The following is a 26,502-nucleotide window of genomic DNA, read 5'->3' on the forward strand; positions in this document are numbered from 1 at the left end:
CCAGGAACCCGGGATCCATCTGGGCGGCAGATGTTCGCTTGGGCTGGGCTGCCCTCCGACCGCCCGGCCCCTCTGCTGCTCCTACCTCCGCCTGCTGTACCGGGACGGCTGTGTTGTGCGCACCAGTGAGTGTACCACACGCCTCACCACTGAAGTGCCCAACCGAGGTGAGTGTTTCTGCGATGGTGGAGGGTGTTGGTGACAGCAGTGGCGTTGTGTCGTGCTCTTCGTACCACTCTGAGTCCATGGCACTTTGGGGTGGCGGTTCGTCTCTACCCATCCAATCTGTGTCACTGTCCGGTATTTTGTTTTCCTGGATAGTGCTGTCCCGGGTAGGGGTGTCCTGGGTAGGGGTGTCCTGGGTAGTGGTGTCCTGGGTAGGGGTGTCCTGGGTAGTGGTGTCCTGGGTAGTGGTGTCCTGGCTCGGCTGTGACGGGGGCCTGTGGCTGCCCCTCTCGTCGCTGGGTGGCACACGCCTGCGTCGTCGCTCCCGCACGTGACGGGGGCGTCGTCTCCCTGTTGCTCCAGGTCTCTCCATCTCCAGTGGTCTCCAAGGGACATCCTGCGGGCGTCGCATGCCGGAGGGTCCGGGTCTCTCCGTCTCCAGTGGTCTCCGAGGGGCATCCTGCGGGCGTCGCATGCCGGAGGGTCCGGGTCTCTCTGTCTCCAGTGGTCTCCGAGGGGCATCATGCGGGCGTCGCATGCCGGAGGGTCCAGGTCTCTCCGTCTCCCTTGGCCTTCGAGGGGCATCATGCGGGCGGTCTGCATCTGCGGGGATGGGTGCCTCGACGTTTGCTCCTGCGATACACAATGAAGCATGCATGGTTAGACACAGGCAGTGATCAGGTGATGTGGGGGAGGGGGGATATGGGGACGGGCTGTCGGTGGCTCACTTGCTGGTGGGCCCCCGACCTCTGGATCAGCAACCTCCCGGTTCTCAGGTCCGCCAGCCAGTTCCAAGGCCCTTTCCTCGTGTTCGGTCAGTGGCCTCTCATCAGCGGGGCCTCCTCCAGTCCTCACATGCTCCCTGGTGTTGTGTGCGCGTTTCTCCTGTGGGGGGGGGGGGGGGTGGCAGGGGTAAAAGGCAACAGTGTTAGACAGGTATATGAATGCACGCCATCGGTTGCGCGTGTATTGCAGAGGTTAAGGTTAGGGCTGGATTCACTTGGGGAAATGGGGGAAGGCGTTTATGGGGGAGGGGGGATATGGGGAGGGGGATATGGGGGAGGGGGGATATGGGGGAGGGGGATATGGATATCGGGCAGGGGGGGGGGAGGCTCACCCTGGCTGCTCTGACGAGGTCGTTCACCTTCTTGTGGCACTGGGTGCCTGTCCGTGGTGTCAGGGCCACAGCGGTGACGGCCTCTGCCCCCTCCCTCCACAGACGCTGGCTGTGGCGTGGGGCAACTCTGCGGCCGTGTCCGAGATACAGGGCCTCCATCCTCTGCTCCACTGCGTCCAGGAGCGCCTCCACATCCCGTGACTGGAACCTCGGGGCTGAGCGGCGGGCGGCCATCCGGTCGGGTGTTCCGGTCGGGTGGGGGGGAGCAGCGCGTCCTGATGAGCCGTCACGCCGTGCAGCGTGTATGACGCCGCACGGCGTGAACCACTTGAGCAAGCGCGGATCCCGTCACGTCGCTGCTAGCCCATTCCGGGCCAGAGACTTTGCGACGTTTGTGGCGGCGTGATGAAGGTCGGATTTGCGCCGCTTTTGGCGCCGATTGGCGGACTTTGCGCCAATAATGGACAATTTCGCCCGGGGTCTCTCCAACATCACTATTAAACTGAAAAATCCAGCCCGTTAATTCTTTTTTTTTTTTTCCTTCGTGATGGAACCTGCAGGATATTTTATTATTTAAAAAAAATATATTTATTAAAGTTTTTAACACAATTTTTCTCCCTTACAAACAATAACCACCCCCCCCGTAAAAAAGAAGAGAAACCGCGCGGAGCAAGATATATACATGGCAAAATAGTATATTTACATAGCTTTGTACACTGGCTCTCTCCCGTACGTGCCAGTTTCCCCGACTCTTCATGTTATCTCTTGCTCATCCACCCCCCCAGGCAGCTCCCCCCCCCCCCCCCCCCCCCCCCCCCCCCAGACGTCCCCCCCCCACATTAATTCTAAGTTAACAAATACCTGCTATGAGCATGACCTCATGTGCAATGCTCTTCTCCGCCTCTGGCATGGTTGCACAGTGGTTAGCACTGCTCCCTCACAGTGCCAGGGACCCGGGTTCAATTCCCGGCCTCAGGTCACCATCTGTGTGGAGTTTATACATTCTCCCTGTATCTGCGTGGGTTTCCTCCGGGTGCTCCAGTTTCCTCCCAAAGTCCAAAGATGTGCAGATTAGGTGGATTGGCCATGCTAAATTGTCCCTTAGTGTCCAAAAGGTTAGGTGGGATTACTGGGTTATTGAGATAGGCTGGGCCAAAATAGGGTGCTCTTTTGGAGGGTCGGTGCAGACCCAATGGGCCGAATGGCCTCCTTCTGCACAGTAGGCATTCTATGATCTTGTCACAACAGATTCTTTTCTCTGGTGCAATACTTTCTGCATCCCCTTGTCCTTCAGCCCCAAAAGTAACCTATGAGATTACCTATGACTGCAATCAAACTATTTATGAAGCTGCTAATAGTGCAACACTATTAAGGGCAGCGCGGTAGCACAAGTGGATAGCACTGTGGCTTCACAGCGCCATGGTCACAGGTTCGATTCCCCGCTGAGTAACTGTCTGTGCGGTTCCCCGTTCTCCCCGTGTCTGCGTGGGTTTCCTCCGGGTGCTCCGGTTTCCTCCCACAGTCCAAAGACGTGTAGGTTAGGTGGATTGGCCATGATAAATTGTCCTTAGTGTCCAAAAAGGTTAGTTGCGCCATACAAAAAAAGGACAAAGGCCCTGCGGAGGACCCTCAGTTAAAAAACGTGTTAATTTCTTTAGATCATTGTGGAGTGTGCTGTTGACACCATCAAAGTAGTCCGATCTAACTTGGTGCGCAGGTGAATTATGGTTGCTTGGACATGATGTCCGTGCTCATTAAACAACAGCAAGTGCAGCACATTCAGTTTAAGAAAGAAGGAAGTGTAGGAAACGTTTATAAATATAAAGAGTTGTACAATTTGTATTTTATATAATTCTAATTATTTTATAAATTGTGTTCTGTGATTTTATGTACAGTGGTATTTTAGTTCATATAGAATGCAAACATTCCTCTGTTTTTTTATAAAATAGTGATCTTTCTAAATATTATATTAATTTTAATTAGAGCACCACAGTATACATTTCATAATTTCATAAAGGTATGATTTTAATACAGCTCCTGCGCTATTATTTTTTCATTCCAATGTACAAAATGTTATTTTCAGAAGTCAAGATCATTTCATGATTCATTCATACTATTGCTACTTTGCTTTGTAGTTATGGTATGTTATCTAACATGTCTGAGATATCAATTTACAACTGATGATGTTAATTTAATATGCACATATCAAATCATACATGTAAAATACTTTATTTGTTCATGGGATGTGGTCGTCGCTGTCTGGGGAAGCATTTATTGCCCATCCCTCAGGGCATTTAAGAGTCAACCACCTTGCTGTGGGTCTGGAATCACATGTAGGCCAGACCAAGTAAGGATGGCAGATTTCCTTCCCTAAAGGACATTAGTGAACCAGATGGGTTTTTACAACAATTGACCATGGATTCATGGTGGTCATTAGACTTTTTAATTCCAGATTTTTTATTGAATTCAAATACCACCATCTGCGGTGGTGGGATTCGAATTCAGGTCCCCAGAGTATTACGTTGGGTCTCTGGATTACTTACAATACCGCTATGCCACTGCCTCCCCAACGTTGTAACTTTATTAATCCTGAATTTTCTTTCTCCCATTCAAAATCAATCTTCAACCTCCCTTTTTCTTGATCACAACTTTCTTAACCTTTCCCTATGGTACTATTGTGCACTATCAGTCAGTATTCTTCTGAACTTTCTTTCTCATACTTCATGCTGCAAAGCATGTCGCCCCACACAATCTTCCTGAACCCCATATTCCCACTACGTTGAAACTAAAAGTCAGTTTTGTATTCTAACCCATCCTTTCTCAGGATTTCAGAACCCTGAGATTTAGATTTTGAGATTGTAGATTTAAAATTGTCATCTGTACCAAAGTACAGTGAAAAGTATTGTTCTACGCACAGTCCATACATATCATTCCATACATGAAAAAAATAGACCATGCAATAAATTTGTTATAGCCCTTAACTTCAGGATTGGTGTGCTCCAACCATAGATGTCAGATTTGCACTGTTTTCTCTCTTGGTCTCTTGGTATGCTCAAACTATGTGGTATCTTGCATTGTGGAGTTAAATCCTACAGCTTGGTTTCTTAATATTAAAAAACGTATATTGATAGTACTTCATTGCAACATTTATTCTTTGTCTATGTAAGCAAATGAAACCTCAGTATTCATGAAATGTTGACTTTACGCCTTCTATCTTCACGGTGTTTCTCATCTCTGCACACATTCCTGTCTGCCCCTCATTATTTCTCCTACTGCTTCTTTGCCAATCTGAGATTCATCTGTGAGCATCCTGGTTCCAACTTGAGAGAAAATGAAAGAGAAAGAAGGGCTGTAATAAATATTTAAACTGACCAATGATTGATGGGATTGGGCAAAATCAGGGCAGGAAACATTGCTTCCCCATCTAGAAAATGTTACAGATAACAAGAAAATTCATCAGTTGAAACTAATGTGGACAAATCAAAACATTCTAATAATATCCCCAAACCAAATGTGACAATCATGTATGTCACGTGGTGTTCACCAGTCACATAAATTTCCATTCATCTGGAGACACCACACATTAGTTTTTTAAAAAATATATATTTTATTCAAGATTTTTTGGCCAAACATTACAGTACGTAGTGTTTCTTTTAAACAACAATAAAGCAATATAAATAACAGTGGCCAGTTTTAAACAAATAAATAAATAATATATGAACAGAAACAAAAACCAAACTAAATGGCAACTGCCTTGTCAAAAATAAATACTCTCCAAAGATACAATCCAACAGTCCAATATACATTACCTAAAATAAGTGCCTATACATATACAATAACATCCCTGAGAGTCCGTCCGATTCCTCCCCCCTCCCCTCCCCCCCCCCCCTCCCCCCTGGGTTGCTGCTGTTGTCTTCTTCTTTTCCATTCCCTCTATCTTTCTGTGAGGTAGTCGACGAACGGTTGCCACCGCCTGGTGAACCCTTGAGCCGAACCCCTTAGTACGAACTTAATCCGTTCTAACTTTATAAACCCTGCCATGTCGTTTATCCAGGTTTCCACACCCGGGGGCTTGGCTTCCTTCCACATTAACAATATCCTGCGCCGGGCTACTAGGGACGCAAAGGCCAAAACATCAGCCTCTCTCGCCTCCTGCACTCCCGGCTCTTCTGCAACCCCAAATATAGCCAACCCCCAGCTTGGTTCTACCTGGACCCCCACCACCTTCGAAAGCACCTTTGACACCCCCAGCCAAAACCCCTGCTGGGCATGACCAGAACATGTGGGTGTGATTCGCTGGGCTTCTCGAGCATCTCGCACACCTATCCTCTACCCAAAAAAATTTACTGAGCCGTGCTCCAGTCATATCCGCCCTGTGTAACACCTTAAATTGTATCAGGCTTAGCCTGGCACACGAGGACGATAAGTTTACCCTGCGTAGGGCATCAGCCCACAGCCCCTCCTCAATCTCCTCCCCCAGCTCTTCTTCCCATTTCCCTTTCAGCTCATCTACCATGATCTCCCCCTCGTCCCTCATTTCCCTATATATGTCCGACACCTTACCATCCCCCACCCATGTCTCTGAGATCACTCTATCCTGCACCTCCTGCGTCGGGAGCTGTGGGAATTCCCTCACCTGTTGCCTCGCAAAAGCCCTCAGTTGCATATACCGAAATGCATTCCCAAGGGGCAACCCATTTTTTTCCGTCAGCGCTCCCAGACTCGCAAACATCCCATCTACGAACAGATCTCTCAATTGTGCTACCCCTGCTCTTTGCCATGCTCCAAATCCCCCATCCATTCTCCCCGGAACAAACCTATGGTTATTTCTTATCGGGGACCGCACCGAGGCTCCCGTCTTTCCCCCATACCGTCTCCACTGCCCCCAAATGTTCAATGTAGCCACCACCACCGGGCTTGTGGTGTATTTCTTCGGTGAGAACGGCAATGGTGCCGTCACCATAGCTTGTAGGCTAGTCCCCCTGCAGGACGCCCTCTCCAATCTCTTCTACGCCGCTCCCTCCTCTTCTCCCATCCACTTACACACCATTGAAACATTGGTGGCCCAGTAGTACTCACTTAGGCTCGGTAGTGCCAGCCCCCCCCCCCTGTCCCTACTACGCTGCAAAAATCCCCTCCTCACTCTCGGGGTCTTCCCGGCCCACACAAAACTCATAATACTCTTCTCGATTCTTTTGAAAAAAGCCTTCGTGACCACCACCGGGAGGCACTGAAACACAAAAAGGAATCTCGGGAGGACCACCATTTTAACCGCCTGCACCCTACCTGCCAGTGACCACCACACATTAGTTAATACTCCACGTTCATCTGAGCTGACCTGAGGACACCTGCCTTGAATACAGTCTCAGTAATTATTGTTTCCCTTTCCGGAAGAATGACACCACAAACAGATCAGAAAGAGGGTGTGTTTTTTAAAATTTAAAGTTTAAGATTAGAACAACAACTTGAACTACAAAAATTAAATCTGGCTAAATTGAATGATCTATACACCTGAGTGTGCATCCTGTTGCCAACTTAGATTTTATTATCGAATTTGAAAAGTTTCATTTTGATTCTGCCTCACAAAGTGGGACAGTGGTCTTGATGGGAAATCCAGCCTTATTATAAATTGTACTGGGATGATATAGAGCAATTCAAATAGTTAATTAACTATCTACTACTACAAAATTTCATTAAAACATAACAACAGTGTGACTAACCTATGAAAGTGTGAGTTAACCTATTAAATCATTTACAAACAACGTGAACTGCTGTTGCTTCCAAATTCTTTTAATTGATAGAGTATTTGTGCTGAAAATATTGTGGTACAGATGTCAGTCCAGGTTTCATAATTCTAATAGAAAGATTTTCCCACAGAGTTTGATGCAATTCTGCAAATAGATATACAATATTTAAATTCTAACAAGGTGACTTTTCCTTTGTGACTTAAGAAATCTGAAAGGTTCCTTGCAAGCAAGATAATAAAACCTGTGGGTGACGTGAACATTGCTGTGTGACTATAACAGTTTAACCAAAATAGTATAACAGCAAGCGTCATCAGACACAGTACAGGAAGTCTGTTTTAATCGTTACACCGGGCAAATTATGCTCTTATATATGAGAAAATTCAATTAAACATCAAATATACCCAAATATCCTTAGCAGTATTTTTTAAATGCATTATCATCCTCAAACTTTTTGTAGATTTTTATGGCAGCTATTCCATAATCTAGTCCGAGGAAATTAAGTAGAGCAGGTGAAGTGTTTTTCAGCAGCACATCAAGGTAATGGTGATCAAAATATAATTAGGTTAAAGTTATTAGGAAGAGGGTGGAAGTAAAGATTAAATGTGAAATGCCTTACTGGAACAGATCCACTCTCTGCAATTACAGAAGAGATCTAGCACAGGTGGACTAGAAACAAAGATTGGCCAGGTAATATTGTAGTCAATGAGGTGCCCCGAAAAGGTGAGTCAAAATAGTTAATTTCCTGCTCACAGTCAGGAGACACAGCAACTAAGCAACTGTCTTAGTCCCAGCCGGGACCGGAGATGCCAACTCCCTCATGGACCAGCTTTTAGCTCGAAGAATTAACGAGCCTGCTGTTGACACTCCGCTCCTCAGCAGGGAAGCTGATCCTCCATGATCCCCACAGGGAGATCGATCGGATCGTCCCTGTTGGTATTATGGGTGTTATAACATCCCTCCCCCACAAAGTCTTTAAGTCCCTCGATCATGGGGAGTGGAGGAGGCTGTCTTCTCCATTTTACCTGTGGTTGTGCTCCGGCTGTTGCGAGGAAGTGTAGCCTGTCGGGGAATGTCGCTTTCATGTCGATAGTCTGCGGGGCACCATCAGCGACCGTTCCCTGGTGAGGCTATTGTCTGAAAACGTGAATGCCTGATCTCCATGTCAGATCTTGAATCCTCCACCTCATGCATCTCAGTGTCAGAGCCCTTGGGTGATGTCTCCAGGCCCCCTTGTGCCGGGCAGGCTGGGCTGGACAATGGTTCCTCTGATTCTGTACTGTCTGTTCTCGTGTTTTTCTCGTATAAGATATCGGTCCAGTCTCTTTCACCGCGGCCTCTAAAATACACTGAGCACCATCTCCTAAGTTTCAGACGTATCTCATGTCCCCTAATTGGAAACGGCTGTCCTGTGTCTGTCTGCTTCGGTGCTATATCTGGAGGTCTTGTCTCAGTTCCACTTTCCCGTTAGGCTGAGGCAGGTTCTGAGCCCATCAGCAGATCCGCCGGTGCCATTCCGGTCGTAAAGTATGGTGTGGTATGGTAACAGAACAGAAAATACACCGGTGTTGTCTCCACGGATCCTGTGGCCTCTTTCCTCGTGCCCTTCTTGAAATCCTGCACTGCTCGTTCAGCCATACAATTTTAAGAAGGACGGCTTGGGCGTCCACTATCAACAAGAACATTGAGCCTTGAAAAGACCCATCAAAATCTGCATGCAAAGAACAAAGAAAAATACAGCACAGGAACAGGCCATTCGGTCCTCCAGGCCTGCGCCGACCATGCTGCCTGTCCAACCTAAATCCTTCTACACTTCCAGGGTCCGTTCCCCTCTATTCCCATCCTATTCATCTATTTGTCAAGATGCTCATAAACGTCACTATTGTACCTGCTTCCAACACCTCCTCCGGCAGCGAGTTGCAGACACCCACTACCCTCTGTGTAAAAAACGTCCCTCGCACTTCACCTCTAAACTTTGCCCCTCGCACATTTAACCTATGTCCTCTAGTAATTGACTCTTCCACCCTGGGAAAAAGCTTCTGACTATCTACTCTGTCCATGCCCTTCATAATTTTGTAGACTTCTATCAGATTCCTCCTCGACCTCCGTCGTTCTAATGAAAACAGTCTGCATCTATTCAGCCTCTCCACAGAGCTAACCCCCTCCAGACCAGGCAACAACCTGGTAAACCTCTTCTGTACCCTCTCAAAAGCCTCCACATCATTCTGGTAGTGAGGCGACCAGAATTGAACACTATATTCCAAGTGTGGTTCTATACAGCTGCAGCATGACTTGCCAATTTTTATACTCAATGCCCTGGCCGATGAAGGCCTTCTTGACTATCTCCTCCACCTGCGTTACCTCTTTCAGTGACCTGTGTACCTGTACACCCAGATCCCGCAGCCTGTCAATACTCTTAAGAGCTCTGCCATTTGTATAATTCCCACCTGTATTAGACCTTCCAAAATGCATTACCTCACATTTGTCCGGATTAAACTCCATCTACCATCTCTCTGCCCAAGTCGCCAACCAATCCATATCTTGCTGCATCCTCTGAGTCCTCATCGCTATCTGCAATTCCACCTGATTTACTATTCAGACCAGTTACATTTTCCTCCAAATCATTTTCATTATACTACAAACAGAAAAGGTCCCAGCACTAATCGCTGCGGAACATCATTAGTCACCGCTCTCCATTCAGAAACGCACCCTTCCATCGCTACCCTCTGTCTTCTAGGACCGAGCCATTTCTGTATCCATCTTGCCAGCTCACCTCTGATCCCGTGTGACTTCACCTTCTCTACCAGTCTGCCATGAGGGACCTTGTCAAAGGCCCTACTCAAGTCCATGTAGACAACATTCACTGCCCTACCTTCATCTTCGTCACTTCCCCGAAAAACTTAATATAGTTAATGAGACACGACCTTCACAAAACCATGCTGTCTCTTGCCAGTGCGTCCACTTGCTTCCAAATGGGGGTAAATCCTGTCTCGAAGAATCCTCTTCAATAATTTCCCTACCACTGACGTAAGGCTCACCGACCTGTAATTTCCTGGATTATCCTTGTTATCCTTCTGAAACAAAGGAACAACATTAGCCATTCTCCAGTCTTCTGGGACCTTACCAGTCATCGTCCACCAAGTCCTTCTCTTTGGTGAATACTGATGCAATGATATCCATTTAGTACCTCGCCCATTTCCTCTGGCTCCACGCATAGATTCCCTCCCCTATCCTTGAGTGGGCCAACCCTTTCCCTGGCTACCCTCTTGCTCTTTATACACATCTGAAAAGTGTTGGGATTTTCCTTAATCCTGCTAACCAATTACTTTTTGTGACCCTTTTTAGCCCTCCTGATTCCTTGCTTAAGTTCTTTCCTACTTTCCTTCTATTCCTCAGGGGCTTTGTCTGTTCCCAACCTTCTTGCCCTTACAAATGCTTCCTTTTTCTTTTGGATTAGGCTCACAATTGTTAAACGTTTTAGTTACCGTTGTATGAAGAGTCAGAAGTCCTGTTCCTTCTCAGCAAACACCATTTATTTAACTTCCACAGCCTCTGCACAAAACTCCAACAACATACCACCTGACACAAGGGCCACCTGAAGCCCCTTTACGTATCAGTGTCAATCACTGGATACTTAACATAAATGAGACAACTAATTGCAATGTCTCTTAATGCATTACTTAACTCTTAACTCATTACTTAACAACAATAACCCTCGTTATCCAAGGTTTCCGAAACTTGCCATACTTACCTGTCTTCCTCACAGGAACATGCTGGTCCTGAATTCCTATCAATTGACATTTGAAAGCCTCCCACATACCAGATGTTGATTTACCCTTGAACATCCACCCCAATCTAGATTCTTTAGTTCCTGCCTAATATTGTTATAATTAGCGTTCCCCCAATTTAGTACTGCTATAACCCACCCAGATCCTATTGGCTGGGGCCAATTGGTTACCCCGTGTTACTTGGGGAATATGAGCTCCCCCAATGAGAGGAGGGGTTGGGGCAGCTGTATACATAGAGCTGGCCAGTGTGGTACTGGCTAGGGAGGGAACCAGCAGTGAACGACTGGTCCAGTGTACATATTATCATGTGAGTGTCCCTTTAAGAAAGGTTTTTGTCTTATCACATAGCTTCAGTGATGTCATTTTGTGGGTGAGGCTGGGCTGTGGCTCTGTGAGCTGTTTTTAGTTTCACTTACAGTTTGGACTGCTGTGGACTCAGGGAGAAAGTGTTTTGTTCTGGTAAAACAAACCATTGATTATAGCTACCTGCTGATTTGGTAACGTTTTAGATATAGTTAGCTTATCGGAAGGGGAGACGGGTCAGAATCTCAGGGAAAGCCAGTCTTATTCAAGTAAGAATGCAGAGTGCTGGGCCACGCCCTTGAAAAGGGGTTTTTGGTTTATGGGATTTTGTTTTTGAATTGGAACAGTTAAGGGGGAATTCCTTAAGTGTTATACGTAGATTACTGCAGCTGTGTGGGGTCTTTATGTTTGTAATTGATGACAATTTTTACTGCTTGTTTATATATAAATGTGAACTAAGTTCTTAGAATAAAACTTATTTTGATTAAAGTGTCTGGGAAGACTGTTGAATAACACCTGAAGGTAGGCTCTTGTGCTCACCCTAGCCAAATTCAACATGAAAAGTTATAGGTCAGGTGAACACCATAATACAATTTTGAGTTTTTAAGCCCTGGCCCATAACAATATTCTTGTAAACAAAGTTACTTTCTGCTTGACTCTACAAACTCTTGCTGGATTCTTCCTGGCCCTCACAAAAAGCACCTTCACCCAAGGACTACTCTTACCTTTATCCAACAGTACCTTAAAACCGACTGAATTATGCAGGTGCTCCCAAGGCTGGCCGGGCCATTCCCCTGGGTCAAGGAGTGTGACTGGTGGGAGCGTCTGATGTTCCTGGCATGTGGTGCTTGCTGGGCCAGTCGCTCGATGTTGCCATCCAGGCCTGGCCACCAAACATAGCTCCTGGCTAGCATTTTCATCTTTGACACCCCCGGGTGTAGATCTTGAAATATGGCCTGTCTGCTCTGACTTGGAATCACAATGCGAGCTCACCACAGGAGGAAGTTGTCCTCTACACTAAGCTCTTGCTGCTTGGTCTCAAAAACACTCAGCTCCTTAGGCAGTTTCTCTTGCTGATCCTTGGCATGGCGTATCTTCAGCAAGATTGGGTCCTTCTGTGTCGAATCACGAACTTGTGCAGCAGTGACCGGCAAGGTATTCATAAATTTTAAGGTCAATACGACCTCGTCAGTCCTTGGTGGAGCCCTTTTGGGAGGCATATCGGCGTGGGAACCGGTTCAGAGCATCCGTGTTTGCGATATGCGTCTCCGGGCGATACTCAATCACCTACTCATACACCACTAACAATAAGGCCCAATACTCTATCCAGGCAGATGTTATTTTGGGATTTGCCTTGTCCTCTTTAAACAATCCAAACACTGGTCTGTTATGATAGTGAAATGACGTCCGTACACATACTGGTGAAATTTTTTCATCACACAAATGACAGCCAGCCCTTCATTCTCAATCTGAGCATAGTTGCGCTCCACAACAGACAAAGTCCATGACGTGTCGGCTATTGGTTTCTTGTTTCGTTGTTCATGTGGTGGGATACCCCCCCCTCCCTCCCCCGATTCCTTTTAGGGAGGGATCCCAAGTGACCAAAAGGGGCTTTAAGCTCTCCGGCACCCAAATGTATATCTACCCTCCCCCCGGTCTCCGCACCCCACCCCGCCTCCATAAACAGATGCCTACTTATATGTGTAAATAATTTTGCCAAGTGTACAAAGTTGCTGCTGTTGAGCGGGTGTGGGTGCATAATACCATACCAGTTACTTTATTTGATTTTGTATTTCTCTCGTGTTGTTACTTTTTTTTTCTCCCTTTGTGATTTGTGTGTGTGTGCTCTTCTCTTCTATATATATATATATCATATCCTGTGTACATAACGGCAAATATACCTTGTTCAAAAACCCAATAAAAAACATTTATATTTTAAAAAGGGGCTTTAAGTAGTGGATCAACAATTTTGATGATGACAGTTGCTGCTTCACCTTGGCGAAGGCTTCTTCTTGCGGCGCTCTCCACGGCCACACCTGGTGTTTTTTCAATAGTGCATGCAGTGGTGTGAGAATGGTACCGAGTTAGGAATAAATTTCCCTGTAATAATTCACGGGTCCTAAGAACAATGGCAATTTGGTCGTGTTCTCTGGGGTGGTGACTTGTTTGATTGTTCATTCCTTCTCTTCTACTAGGTGCAAGCCATCTTGGTTGATGTGGTATCCGAAGTATGTGATCTCTTTTGCATAAAAATCACATTTTCCTCTCTTAAGGCGGCCATCTGTCTCGCAAAACTGGTGGAGGACTTCCTCCAAGTTGCTCAGGTAGCTCCAGTGACTAGGATGACATCCAGGTAAACCACCACTCGCGGTAGTCCTTGAAGAATGTTCTCCATGACTCTCAGGAAAATAGTACAAAGTGATTACACCCCGAATGGCAACCTTGTATATTCGTAGAGGCCTCTGTGGGTATTAATGGTCACAGATTTTCTGGAGGCTGCGTCGAACTCCAATTGGAGGTGTGCATGACTCCTGTCCTCCAGCCAACTTTGCGCAAATGTCCTCAATTCGCGGTTATGGGCATCTGTCCAAATGAGAGGCCGTGTTCACTGTTAGCTTGTAATCCCTGTACAGGCGGATAGTTTTATCTGGTTTCAGTATCGGAACTACAGGCACTACCCAATCTGCAAATTGGCCCGGCCGGACGATTCATAGGTTCTCCAAGTGGTTGAACCCTTCCTCTACCTTTATCAGCAATGCGTGGGAAACTAGTTCATGCCGTGAAGTACTTCGGTTGGGCCTCAGACTCCATGTGAATCTTGGCCACGGCACCTTTGATCTTACCCGGGTCCTCCTGGAAAACCTCTCGGTACTTCCCCAGGATTTGTATAATCCCCCAGTGCCCATCATGAAAATCCACTGCCAGTCCAAACGGAGCCGCTGCAGCCAATCACAGCCCAGTAGACTCGGGCCAGGGCCCCGTACTATTATCAAAGGCAACCCGACGGACTGCTGTCTTTATTCAACTGGGGTCATTGCTGTACCCGCGAAGGCTCCCCCATGAATATTGCTAACCTCAGCACGGTGTCCTTCAAGTTCAAACACTGGATTCCCATCCTGATCTTTTCGAACGTCTGCCGTCCTATCACAGAGACCTTAGCCCCCGTGTCCAGTTCCATAACTAGTGGGTGACCATTCATCTGGAAGGTGACTTTGATGGGAGAAACCCGCAGCGCTGAAATGCAATTTAACTGCATGCACTTATCTTCTCAGTCTGCTCTAGTTGGAGGAGCCTGGCGCAAGGCGGGCACCTCCCTCAACCAGGGAGTGTTGCCTGTGCTTGTTGCCTGACCTGGTCTTGATGGTCTCTGCGGTTACTCCGGCCACAGGTATCGCACCTCTGAGAGTCTTCCTCCTGTGGTTCAAGAAGATGTCTTGCATGGCTGCAGTGGCCCTCAGCCAATGGGCCTGATTCTGTCAGTGTTCAGGCAAAGGTGGGTCCCAGAAGTTCTGTTCCTAAGGGATGCCGCTTGTCTGAATGGTGGGCAGCCTACGCTATTCAACTCCATCTCTGACGTACCCTGGAACTCCTGGACTCCCTTCTCCGGATTCTCTCATGAGACGGAGATCTCAATGGCCCTTTTTAGGTCCAAAGACGGTTCGACCAGCAATTTCCTCTGGGTCACCATGTTGTTAACTCCGCATACAAGGCTGTCTCGGAGCAACTCCGTCAGGGATGGCCCATAGTCACAGTGCTCTACCAGTCTGTGTAAGCATGCCAGAAACTCAGTAACAGACTTCCCTGGGGTTCCCTCAGCCATATTGAATCAGTATCTTTGGACAACGACCAATGGCTTGGGGTCATAGAGTTTCGTCACGAGCGCGACCAATTCATCAAAAGTCTTGGGAGTCTCCAGGGAGGTGGGATGGAAATTTTTGGAAATGGGAGGAGAAGGGGATTAAGACACTAAAAGATTTGTTTCTTAGGGGTCGGTTTGCAGGATTGAAGGAGCTAGAAGCAAAGTATGGGCTGGAGCAGGGGGAAATGTTTAGATACATGCAGGTTTGAGATTTTGCCAGAAAGGAGATACAGAGCTTCCCGGTGGAGCTGGCCTCCACATTGCTGGAGGAGGTGCTGACGACAGGGGGACTGGAGAAGGGGGTAGTCAGCGGTTTACGGAGCTATTTTGGAAGAGGAGAAGGCACCACTGTAAGGGATCAAAGCAAAGTGGGAGGAAGAGTTGGGAGAGGATATGGAGGGGGGGTTCTGGTGTGAGGTGCGCCGGAGAGTGAATGCCTCCACCTCGTGCGCGAGGTTGGGGCTGATACAGCTGAAGGTGGTATACAGAGTACACCTCACGAGGGTGAGGATGAGCCGATTCTTTCAAGGAGTAAAAGATGTGTGCAACCTCTCCACCCTGTGACCTGGCATGGCGGGGGGGACCTGTTGGAATTCTTGACTCTTGAGAAGGTTAAGTTTGAACTGAGGGGAAGGATGTAGGGGTTCTACAATTCATGGGCATTATTTATTATGCACTTTCAAGAACTGGATAACATTGAACATTAGTTGGGGCATATAGGTGGGTGGGTTGGGGGGGAGGGGAGCTGTGTGTGTTAATGGCGACTATGGGTGATCCCTAATTCCTTTTTGTCATTTGTTTGTGTGAACATGCAGGCTAATGTTTGGGGTTTGGTGGGAGGATGGGATCGTTGTTATTGATATGGGGATTGACATATTTGTTACTGATTATTGTTTATTGTTGGTGGGTGTAAATTTGGGAGAAAATGTGAAAAAGGAGAAAAAAATGTTTTTTTTAAAAAACGTCTTGGAGTCTGGGGCTGCATGGTTATGCCCTTTGTGAGGCTTATAGTGGGGGCCCCACAGGCAGTCAAACAAATCACTTTCTGGGGTCCTCCCCAGTAACATTCGCCCTGAAGATATATGGCATATGCTCCATATACTGAGACCAGTCTTCCACGCTCGCATAATAAGCGTTGAGTCTGCCGAAGAGCGGCATTTTTGAAACAGTGCTAACCTTGCTCCTCTGTGCTGAGAAGCAACCATAGTCTGAGTGTCCAGCAACGCTGCCTGTAGTTCCGTTTTATCCTCATCGCCAATATTGTAGTCAATGAGAAGCCACGAAAAAGTGGGTCAAAAGTAGCTTATTTCCTACTCACAATCAGGAAATACAGCAACTAAGCAACAGTCCAAATCCCAATTGGGAACATCATGAGATGCCGTCTCCCTCTTAGGCAGGCTTTTATCTCAGGAAATTAACAAGCCCTACTGTTGGGCCTGTCCCTCAGGGGGGTAGGTTTTAATAAAGGCGAGGGATATCAGACGAGTAAACAAAAAAAATACATTTTTAGAAGAACGTACTATTTACAAGGGGCATGGTTGAACCCTACCGGGTCCTCTCTTTCTGTCGGTGGGTTGCTATCTGGCCGACCTTTTATGCAAAATGGTTATAAGCCCCGTAGTTGCAGGGGAGCTCATACTCCTCGAGCCACACAGGGAAAAGAATTGATCCCACCCCATGTGTCCTATGCAGGTTATTACACCCCTTCCCTCGAAAGTCCAAAGAACTCCAGAAGGAATCATGAGGACAATGAAGACAAGGAAGGAGAAGTTAAAAATACTGATGACATGGCAGGAACAGAAGATATCTGTGCAATCGCAGCGGGTGGCGGATGACGCAGACACTTTGGTTCCAGCACATCATTGCCTGGCGGTGGGACCAGATAAACCGGCGTATACCGAGCCGGAGAACAACGCCTGTGGCTAGATCTTCTGTACAGTGAACCCTCCGAAGGCAGCCAAACGATGACGTCCGAGTCAGAGACTCCAGAGGTTTGTGTCTCCATATCGGAATCAGACTACCAGACATCAGGCATCTCCGGAGACAAAAAGACGACGGATCCCAGATACACAGGCTTCAGAACTGGAGTAACCGGCAGGACCAGGGTGGCGTTCTCCTGAAGAGCCACCCAAGTGGCGGAGCGCCAGGCATGGGGGTAATATAGGTGACGCTTCATGAGCTGACCTCGAACACGGACTGGTATGATATGGGACCAGTTTGACGAACTACAAACCCTGATAGTAACTTCCAAAGTTACGGGCATGGACTGCGTCGTCAGGTGCAACGCGTCATAGAAGACGCCGTTGTAAATCTTGTGTGCTGCGTACTTTTACCCCAATGTTAGGGAGCAACAAACCCAACTGAATCTGGAGTCGATGATCCATCAACATTTCAGCCGAGGCCACCCAGTCACAGCATGAGGTGTAATTCTATATGAGGACTGAAAACTTGCCAGCCTGGTATCCATCGAACCTGTGGTTTGTTTCTTCAGATCCCGCTTATGGGTCCACCAATCTATTTGACGCCGGGTGATAAGGAGCGATAGGAATATGGTGAATGACACTTGCTTTCACAAATGCAGCAAACTCCTCACTTGTAAACGAGGCCCCGGTGTCTGTAACGGGCATCTCCGGTAGAGCTCGTGTATCTGGGCTACCGGGCCAAAAAAGAGGTGCTCAGCTACTCGATGGTTGCGTGGGAGGTGATGGATGCCATTTTGGGGACTTCCAACCACTTCAGGTAAGCGTGCAGCAAGATGAGAAACATGGATTCTAAAAATGGGCCATTGAAATCTGTGTGAACGTGAGCCCAGCGACGTCCAGACTCCCATGGGTGCAGAGGTCCACTGCAGGAAGCTTTTGATGTTCTTAATAAAAAGCTGGGCTACCAGCTCAAGGTCCGCATCGATTCACGGCAGTATGAAGATCTTTCGGAATCAAAGCTTGCCCTTTCACAGGGACGACCCCCGTGCCCCACAGGAGAATACCATACTCAAAGGTCAGCTCCAACATCTTGGTAGCAAACCCTTTGGCGGGATTCTCCCCTACCCGACGGTTTACGCCTAGGAGTGTCAGGCCGCCCCAAAGGTGCAGAATCCTCCGCACCTTCAGGGGCTAGACCGGCCCCGGAGTGGTTTGCGCCGTGCCGGCTGGCAGGGAAGGGGTTTGGCACCACGCCAACCGGCGCCGAAGGGCCTCCGCCGGCCACTGCAAGTTGGCACAAGTGCAGGAGCGCCAGCGTGTGCTGGCGTCATCCCAGCGCATGCGCAGGGGGGTTCATCTCCGCGTCAGCCATCGCGGAGGACCACAGTGGCCGACGCGGAACAATAGAGTGCCCCCACAGCACAGGCCCGCCCGCAGATCAGTGAGCCCCGAGCACGGGCCAGGCCACTGTGGGGGCACCTCCCGGGGCCAGATCCCCCCGCCCCCCCCCCCCCCCACCCCCCCGAGGACCCCGGAGGCCGCCCGCGCCGCCAGGCCCCGCTGGTAAGGACTTACTCTAATTTACGCCGGTGGGACCGGCAGAAATCGGGCGGCCACTTGGCTCTGCGCGGGTCTGAGAATCGCCGAGGGGAGCCCCTGCCAGCGGCCGCCAACCGGCGTGGCGCAATACCCGCCCTCACCAAATCTCCGGCGCCGGAGAATTCGGCAGCCGCCAGGAGCGGGATTCACGCTGCCCCCCCCCCGGTGATTCTCCAACCCAGCGGGGGGTCGGAGAATCCCACCCTTTAATTCCACTGGAATCTGTCAACATGGTCCACCGGACAAAACCAAATGTCCCACCTTGGCCAGCACCGGATCGTACTGTGTCCACTCAGGAAGCAGGCAGCCATCACGGGCAAAGTGTCCATGAAATTTAGGACCACAACAATTTTTCGCCCTTGGGCAGATCCACCGAAACCACAGCAGGGGAAGACGACTCAACACATCTGCATTTGCTATCACTGTTCTCGGGTAGTGTTTGAAAGAATACTGGCAGCCAAAAGCAGAGCCCACCACTGCATCCATGCTGACACGATCGGTAGCACTGCTTCATCTTCGCGAAACAGGCCAAACAATGGTTTATGTTCAGTAACTATGAAAAGATGGCAGCCGTAAACATACCGATGAAAACGTTTGACTCCGATCACGACCGCCAGACCCTCCTTCTCTTTGTGCACATAAATACGCTCCGAGGCCGTCAATGTACTGGAGGCAAAAGCTATTGGACGGTCGTGGCCGTCACCCATGCGATGGGAGAGGACAGCGCCGATGCCATACAGCGATGCATTGCCCGTCAGATGCAAGGACTTAGTTGCGTCAAAATGAGTCAGTACTCTTGATGAAACCAATTTCTGCTTCACCAAACGGAAAGCAGCCTCCTGTTCATCAACCCAAACCCAGGGTCGGGGTTTCCGCAGGAGAAAGTGTAGGGGGCCAGGATTGTCACCGAATTCGGAATAAAACGGTCGTAATAATTGATCAGACCTAAGGAGTGAAGCTCTGTAGTGTCACGTGGCACAGGGACCATCTTGATCGCCTGTATGTTTTTGGCTACTGGCTGCAGGCCATCGCAGTCGCCCCAGTAGCCCAGATACAGGACCTCTTTAGCGTTGAAAACACACTTAGCCTTACGCAGGCGGACGCCAAACTCCTAAAGTCTCTGCAGTACTGCTTCACGGTTTTGCAGGCTCAGCCTCCGTGGCCCCTGTGATCAACACATCATTGAGATAGATGGCAACGTGGTGGAGACCATGTAATACACGCTCCATGATGGTTGAAATACAGTGCATGCCGAATGGAAGCCGGTTATACTCATGTAATCCTTTATGAATATTGATAGTAACATATTTTCTTGAGGCTTTGTGCAAATTAAGCTGTAAATAAGCATAGCTCATATCTAGCTTGGAAATGTTGAACCACCTGCCAACATGGCGGAAAGATCTTCAGTTCGAGGTAGCGGTATCAGTTTAAATGTGAAGTCATATTGACGGTTAATTTGTAATCGCCGTAAAAGCGGACAGTCCGGTCCAGTTCATCACCGGAACCACCAGCACCATCCAGCGGAACAAACCAATCGAATTATACCGAGGCTCTCCAATCGCTACAGTTCAGCCTCGACCTTACCAAAAAATAGCAAAAGGGACTGGTCGAGCATGAAAGATAAAGGGCTAGGCCTGCTGATCCACTTGGATTTTCGGCACAGCTCCCATACGTTTCCCTGGACCGGACCCGAAAACATCGGGGAACTTTTGCAGTACCGTTTATAAAAACCTTGGGCTAGATTCTCCGATTTTGAGGCTATGTCCCCTTGCCGGCATGGGAACGGTGGTGTTTTACAACAGAAATAATGGCGTAAAACGGCCACCGATCCTCCGTTTGGCTGGGGGCTAGCACCAAGGCAGCGTAGAGCACCGGCTCTAGCTGCCGCTACGGGCCGGAGTCTGTCTGCAGCGGTCGCGCCGTGCAACATGGCACTTGCCGCTCACGGACCTGGCCTGCGAAATAGTGCTCCCCGGACCACCCCCCCAACAGTGCCCCCAGCCCCTGGCAAAGTCCCCCCTGTCCGCAGATTGGCCCTCCCCCGACTGTGACAGCACTGGACTGAGTCCGCAGCCACCATGCCGAGTTCCCGACAGATGAGATCATACGCGACCGACGCCGTCGGGAACTCGGCCGGTAGGGGGCGGAGCATCGGGGGTGGGTCTCAGGCAATGTCCTGAGTACTCCGCTTTGATGGGGTTGGAGCATCGTGAAAGCGGCGCTGCCTCCGATTCGGTCGTAAACGGGGATTCTCCAGCCGATCGCCAAACGCGATTTCGGCGTCGCCGACCGGAGAATCCCGCACCTTGTCTCCTTCTGGAGGATATGATGCCAGTCACTTCGCAAATAGTGCAACCAATCCCAACCAGCAGGTTGGGACGTCCCCCTGTACCACAATGAGAGGAAGGTGCAAGGGCTGCTGCCCATAGACCACCGGGACGAGCGTGGAGCCTACAATAGCCAAACTCTCCCCTGCATACATGACGAGGCAAGCAGCCGAATCAGCCAATTATGTTTGACTCACCCCCTGTCGGATCCAGTCGAACACGTGATGTGGCATCACTGAGACAGATCGCTGCACCTGTATCCTGTATCCAACTCCATTTGAATTAAGTGTCCATGGACCTGCACAAGGATGTGAATAGAGGCCACCTCTTGGCACAGCCACACAGGTTCAGCTGCATTTCTGACTCATCCTCAGCTTCTTCAGAGTCAACTAAATGTCCTAGTACGGTCGACACCTACATCATCCTGGGCGGTCAAGGCAATGCCATCATGCTGCCAGTGGCCTTGGTGACTCTGGCGTCCACAGTTCTTGCAGAGCGTGACCTGGCCAGTCCCGAAACCAGACAGAGTCTGTGCTGCGGTCCAGGTCCTTGAGACTTCGGGCCTACAGCATTGTGGCAGTCTGTTCTAGTTGCTGAAAGGGAGTAAGGGGGGGCAGCGTCAAACAACATTCACCTCCATTCTCTGGAGTTCCTGCATGCCCAAGCGCCACTCTCCTGTGAAAGAGAAATTTGCAAAGCCTGCTGGTATGTTGGGGAACCTTCACCTAGAAGCTTCTTTTGTATTTCAAGATTGTTAATGCCACAAAGCAGGCGGCCATGGGGCATATCCACCAACACAGCGCCTTTTTCGCAATATTCGGCAATTGTTCACCATCGGGAAATATACTCTGCAACTGACTCCCCTTCTGACCATTCCATCGTATTTAATCTGTACCTTTGCACAACGATGGACGGAGTTGGTTTAAAATGATTCCCCACTAGCATGATGAGCTTGTCAAATGCTACCGTATCTGGCGCAGCCGGAAATCTGAGGCCCCTAATTACGCCGAACGTGTATGCTCCACAGGGGGTCAATGGGATTACTATCTGGCATTGGTTTTCGGTAATGTTTGCTCTGAAAAAGTAACGCAGGCATTCCGCGCACTGATTCCAGGATTTAACAGCAGGGTCAAAAGCATCCAAACGACCACACAAAGGCATAGTGAAGTACTTAATGCCGTACCTTAGTCCTTGGAGAAGCAAAGTCCCGGAGAGGCGGTGTGGTTGGCAGAGTTGCACGTCGACAGTCCAGTTTATCCTTGTCGCCAGTTTAACAAAGACGAGGGGAATTAAATGAGTAAACAAAATAAGACGTTTATTTATAAGTACATACTATTTACAAGGTTCACAAGAATGATCCCTGGAATGTAGAGCTTGTCGTATGAGGAATGGTTGAGGACTCTGGGTCTGTACTCGGGAGTTTAGAAGGATGAGGGGGGATCTTATTGAAACTTACAGGATACTGCAAGGCCTGGAGAGAGTGGACACGGAGAAGATGTTTCCACTTGCAGGAAAAACTAGAACCAGAGGACACAATCTCAGACTAAAGGGAAAAACCTTTAAAACAGAGATTGTTTTCTATTTTTGGTAAATTTGGAATACCCAATTCATTTTTTCCAATTAAGGGGCAATTTAGCGTGTTCAATCCACCACCGTGCACATTTTTGGGTTGTGGGGGCGAAACCCACGCAAACACAGGGAGAATGTGCAAACTCCACAGGGACAGTGACCCAGAGCCGGGATCGAACTTGGGACCTCGGCGCTGTGAGACTGCAGTGCTACCACTGCGCCACCGTGCTGCCCTCTTTAAAACAGAGATGAGGAGGAATTTCTTCAGCCAGAGGGTGGTGAATCTGTGGGATTCTTTGCCGCAGAAGACTGTGGAGGCCAAATCGCTGAGTGTCTTTAAGACAGAGATAGATAGGTTCTTGATTAATACGGGGATCAGGGGTTATAGGGAGAATGGGGATGAGAAAAATATCAGCCATGATTTAATGGCGGAGCAGATTCGATAGGCCGAGTGGCCTAATTCTGCGCCTATGTCTTATGGTCTTATGGGCCCGGTTGAACTTCACCTGGTCCTCTCTCTCTGTCGGTCAGTTCCTATCATGTTGTATTAACCTTTAATACAACATGATTATCAGCTCCCTAGATAGTGTGGGAGCTTACAATCCTCGAGCCACGCAGGGAAAATAATTGACCCCACCCCAGGTATCCTGTGCAGGTTATTACAGGTATTCCATTAGCCCCCCCCCCCCCCCCCCCGGAGATCGATCAGATCATCCCTTTGGGTCTTGTGGGAGTTATAAAAAGTAAACAGTAAATAAGCATTAGCAGGTCCTCAAGGTGGGGTTAGTCTGTTACAAACCAAGCATTTTCCCATAAGGAGAACAGATGGTGCATCAAAGCTTGAACTCCTAGGATGACAAAGAAAGTGGAGGTTAAGATAAACAGAAAAAGGATATTTTTGACAAATGTCAGATACAAAGTGCAGTAAAAATCCAGGCGGAATCAAGTAAATAGAGGAAGAAATTGAAAAAGGCTGTAAGAAGGCAAGAGAGTATGAGAAAAGATTTAGTCGTAACATAAAAGTATTCGATAAATATACAATAAGTAAAACAATAGTTAAAGGAATGGTGGGGCAGATTTGGGAATAAAACCAAGAAATTGCCTTGCAGAAACAGAGGGCTTGACAGTAAGGCTCAAAGAGTACTTTGCAACAAAATCACAAAAGAAGAGGATGAAGTTAATGCTGCATTAAAGGAGAGGGGAGAAGAGATATTGGACAGAATAACATTACATAGAAAGGAGGTGCTAAGTAGGTTGGCGTCATTCAAAGTTAACAAGTCCCCTAGTTCAATTGGGATGGAATTGCTGAGAGAAGCAAGAGTTCGCATAGCAGAAACTCTGAGCACAATCTTTCAATCCTCCTTGGATGTGGAAGTGGTGCCAAAGGGCTGGTGGTTTGCAAATGTTACAGCCCATGTTACAGCCCTGTTCAAAAAGGAAGAGAAGGATAAAACTAGAAATTAAAGACCATTGTAAGAGACAAAATTAAGTCTCATTTTAAGAAGCCAGAGTCAGTAAAGGCAGCCAGAATGGAATTGTTAAAGACTAATCATGGCTGGCTAACTTTGGGAGGCTCCTTGATGAAGTAACAGAGAGGGTTGATGAAGGTAGCACAGCTGATGTTATACATAGATTTTGAAAAAGAATGTTATAAATGACTACATAACAGACATATTCAGAAAATGGGGACTGTGGTAGCTTGGATACATAAGTGCTAAGGGATAGAAGTCAGAGAACCATGGTGAGTGGATGTTTTTCTGAATGGAGAAATGTATGTAGTGGGGTCCCCTTGGAGTGGTTTAAAACCATTGCTTTTCTTGTTATATATAAATTATATAGGGATAGGGAGTAGAATTTTGAATTTCTGAATGCTACAAAATTTGGCAATGTGCTAAACACTGGGGGCAAATCACCAGCCACATTGCGCATAACGCAAATCCCACTGTCGGGAGAATTCAGGAGAGACCCGAAACAGGAATTGTGTCGGGCGCCAAGCAGTTTTCACTGCTCCCGGCCCACTCCAGCTGGCATGATCTAGTTCACACCTGCACTGGTCATGAACCAGATTAGCGTATTTAAATTTTCATTTAAATATACGGGATCTGTTTTAAGCTAGATTCTTCCAGTTCCTGCAATTCTCCCACCCGCCGACACAACGTGAAGCCAGCTCTAATCATTCCACAAGCGAGGACCAGACATGATGACCATGTCGGGGGGGGGGGGGGGGCTCAGAGGCAATTGTAGCCTCAGGATGGTCAGCAACATGGCAGGGCAGTATCCTGGCACTGCCAGGGTGTCAGGTTGGCACTGTCAAGGAGCAGGGCCTGAGGCGGTCTGAAGCGGGCGGGGCCTGAATGGGGGTATTTGGCAACACCATAGCGGGGCGTTGCTCATCTGGAGGCGCGCTAGTATTGGCGATTGGTGGGGACAGAAGGGTGGGGGGCTGATGCTGGTGTTTGGTGGTGGTGGGGGGGGTCTTTGCTGACAAGAAGGAGCATAGATATATGGCAAAGGCTGTGTAATTTGGATAAATGTGGCATGATGCACTTTGAAAGGAACACAGATAAGGAATAATGTAAATGTTACTATATTGAGGGGAATGCAAGAGCATTCAATAATCTTTGAAGGTGGCAGAGCAAGTTGATATGGTTATTAAGAAAGCATATGGAAAGCCTAGAATGCCTAATTTTCTTTATTATTATTGGGCGGCCAACATTGAGAAGGTGCTGGGGTGGTGCAGTGACCCAGATTCCGTATGGAGACAGAGAGAGATGAGGTTGTGTCAGAGGTCTAGTCTGGGGCATCGGTGATGGACTTGGTTCTCTTTTCTTTGGCCAGGTACTCCTTGAACCCGGTGGTTGTTTCACCTTTAAGGATATGGAGACAATTCAGGCAGTATATTAAGATTGAAGCCTTGGCGAAGCCCCTATCGTGCCATTCATTTATTTGAACATTGGATGCTATGTTCGGGATGTGGGAAGGGAAGGTGCTGGAAGATTTGGGGATTTGTTTATAGAGGGACGGTTTGCCAGCTTGGAGGATTTGGCCGTGATGTTTGGGCTGGGGTAGGCCGACTCCTTCAGGTTCCTCCAGATCAGGAACTTTGTATGGGTGACCTTCCCAACCTTTCCTGAGGCACCACGTGTCATGTTCTGTGGTCTTGTTGTTGCAATGATGCTCACAGAACTGCTGATGACTTAGAATGATGATTTATTAGTTGACACGTGGAAGGGTAACATGCAGAATAGAATACCAGGCAGATTAAGTTGCTCTGGTACTATCCAATTGCGACTGTCCTTGTGTACACCTTACTACCAACTGGTAAGTCTGCCACATTACTTGACCAAGGTCTGATTCCATCAGCTGGTTGGAGGTTGCATTGCTAACTGCATACAATCTTATTCACCACATCCCCCTTCCTTTGGTGATGCCGACATTTATATACAGAATCATCCTTTGTCATATACAGAAACATTGTTTACATTATCTTTCAACACATGTGGCATGTGTCTGTGCGGATTTTAACTGAGCTTTAATCTGAATGATATTTTGATTTAACTGTGCTTTAATTTACATGGTATGTCTGTTACAAGGGTCCTGTTACAAGGGTCCTTTGTGCACAGCTCATTGTGCACCTCCGACAGGATTGCCCGCTGATCGTCTGAAGTCTTGTCAGCTTTCTGGAAGACTGGTTTCCGTGCCAGTGATGTGTGTTTTAGCATTTTCAGTCGATGCACTTTGAAACCTGGTATTCTTCGTTGGCCATCCTGATGTTTTTAGCTTCTTCCGTTTCTTTACTCGATGCTTTTCACTGCTGCGTTGCTGTGTGCTCTCACGATGCTCTCTGCTGCTGCTCTGCTGTGTGGTCTCCGGCCTGTCGGCCACATTGCCGATGTTTTCTTTCTTGGGGTCATCGGTGGGTCTCACAGTATACCCTTCTCTTCTTACTTCCTTCTCTTCCACTTTTCTGTTTATAGTGCCAATTTACGACCGCTCCTCTCATCTTTTCTGCGAGCTGTCTTTTTAAAAATAAATTAAGAGTACCCAATTATTTTCTTTTCCAATTAAGGGGCAATTTAGCATGGCCAATCCACCTACACTGCACATCT

The 26,502-nt window shown here is 48.2% G+C and overlaps 1 long non-coding RNA gene across 1 annotated transcript; it reads right to left on the bottom strand.

The window, feature by feature from the left end:
- Positions 1–3,260: 3,260 nt before the first annotated feature.
- LOC140426454 (uncharacterized) lies at positions 3,261–22,978 on the bottom strand. Its single transcript, XR_011948207.1, has 3 exons — positions 22,008–22,978; positions 6,569–10,100; positions 3,261–4,602 (listed from the first exon to the last, which is right to left on the bottom strand). It is a non-coding gene; the product is annotated as an uncharacterized lncRNA (long non-coding RNA).
- Positions 22,979–26,502: the final 3,524 nt, after the last annotated feature.

The sequence above is a fragment of the Scyliorhinus torazame genome, chromosome 7, assembly GCF_047496885.1.
Source record: "Scyliorhinus torazame isolate Kashiwa2021f chromosome 7, sScyTor2.1, whole genome shotgun sequence".
NCBI classification, from domain to species: Eukaryota; Metazoa; Chordata; class Chondrichthyes; order Carcharhiniformes; family Scyliorhinidae; genus Scyliorhinus; species Scyliorhinus torazame.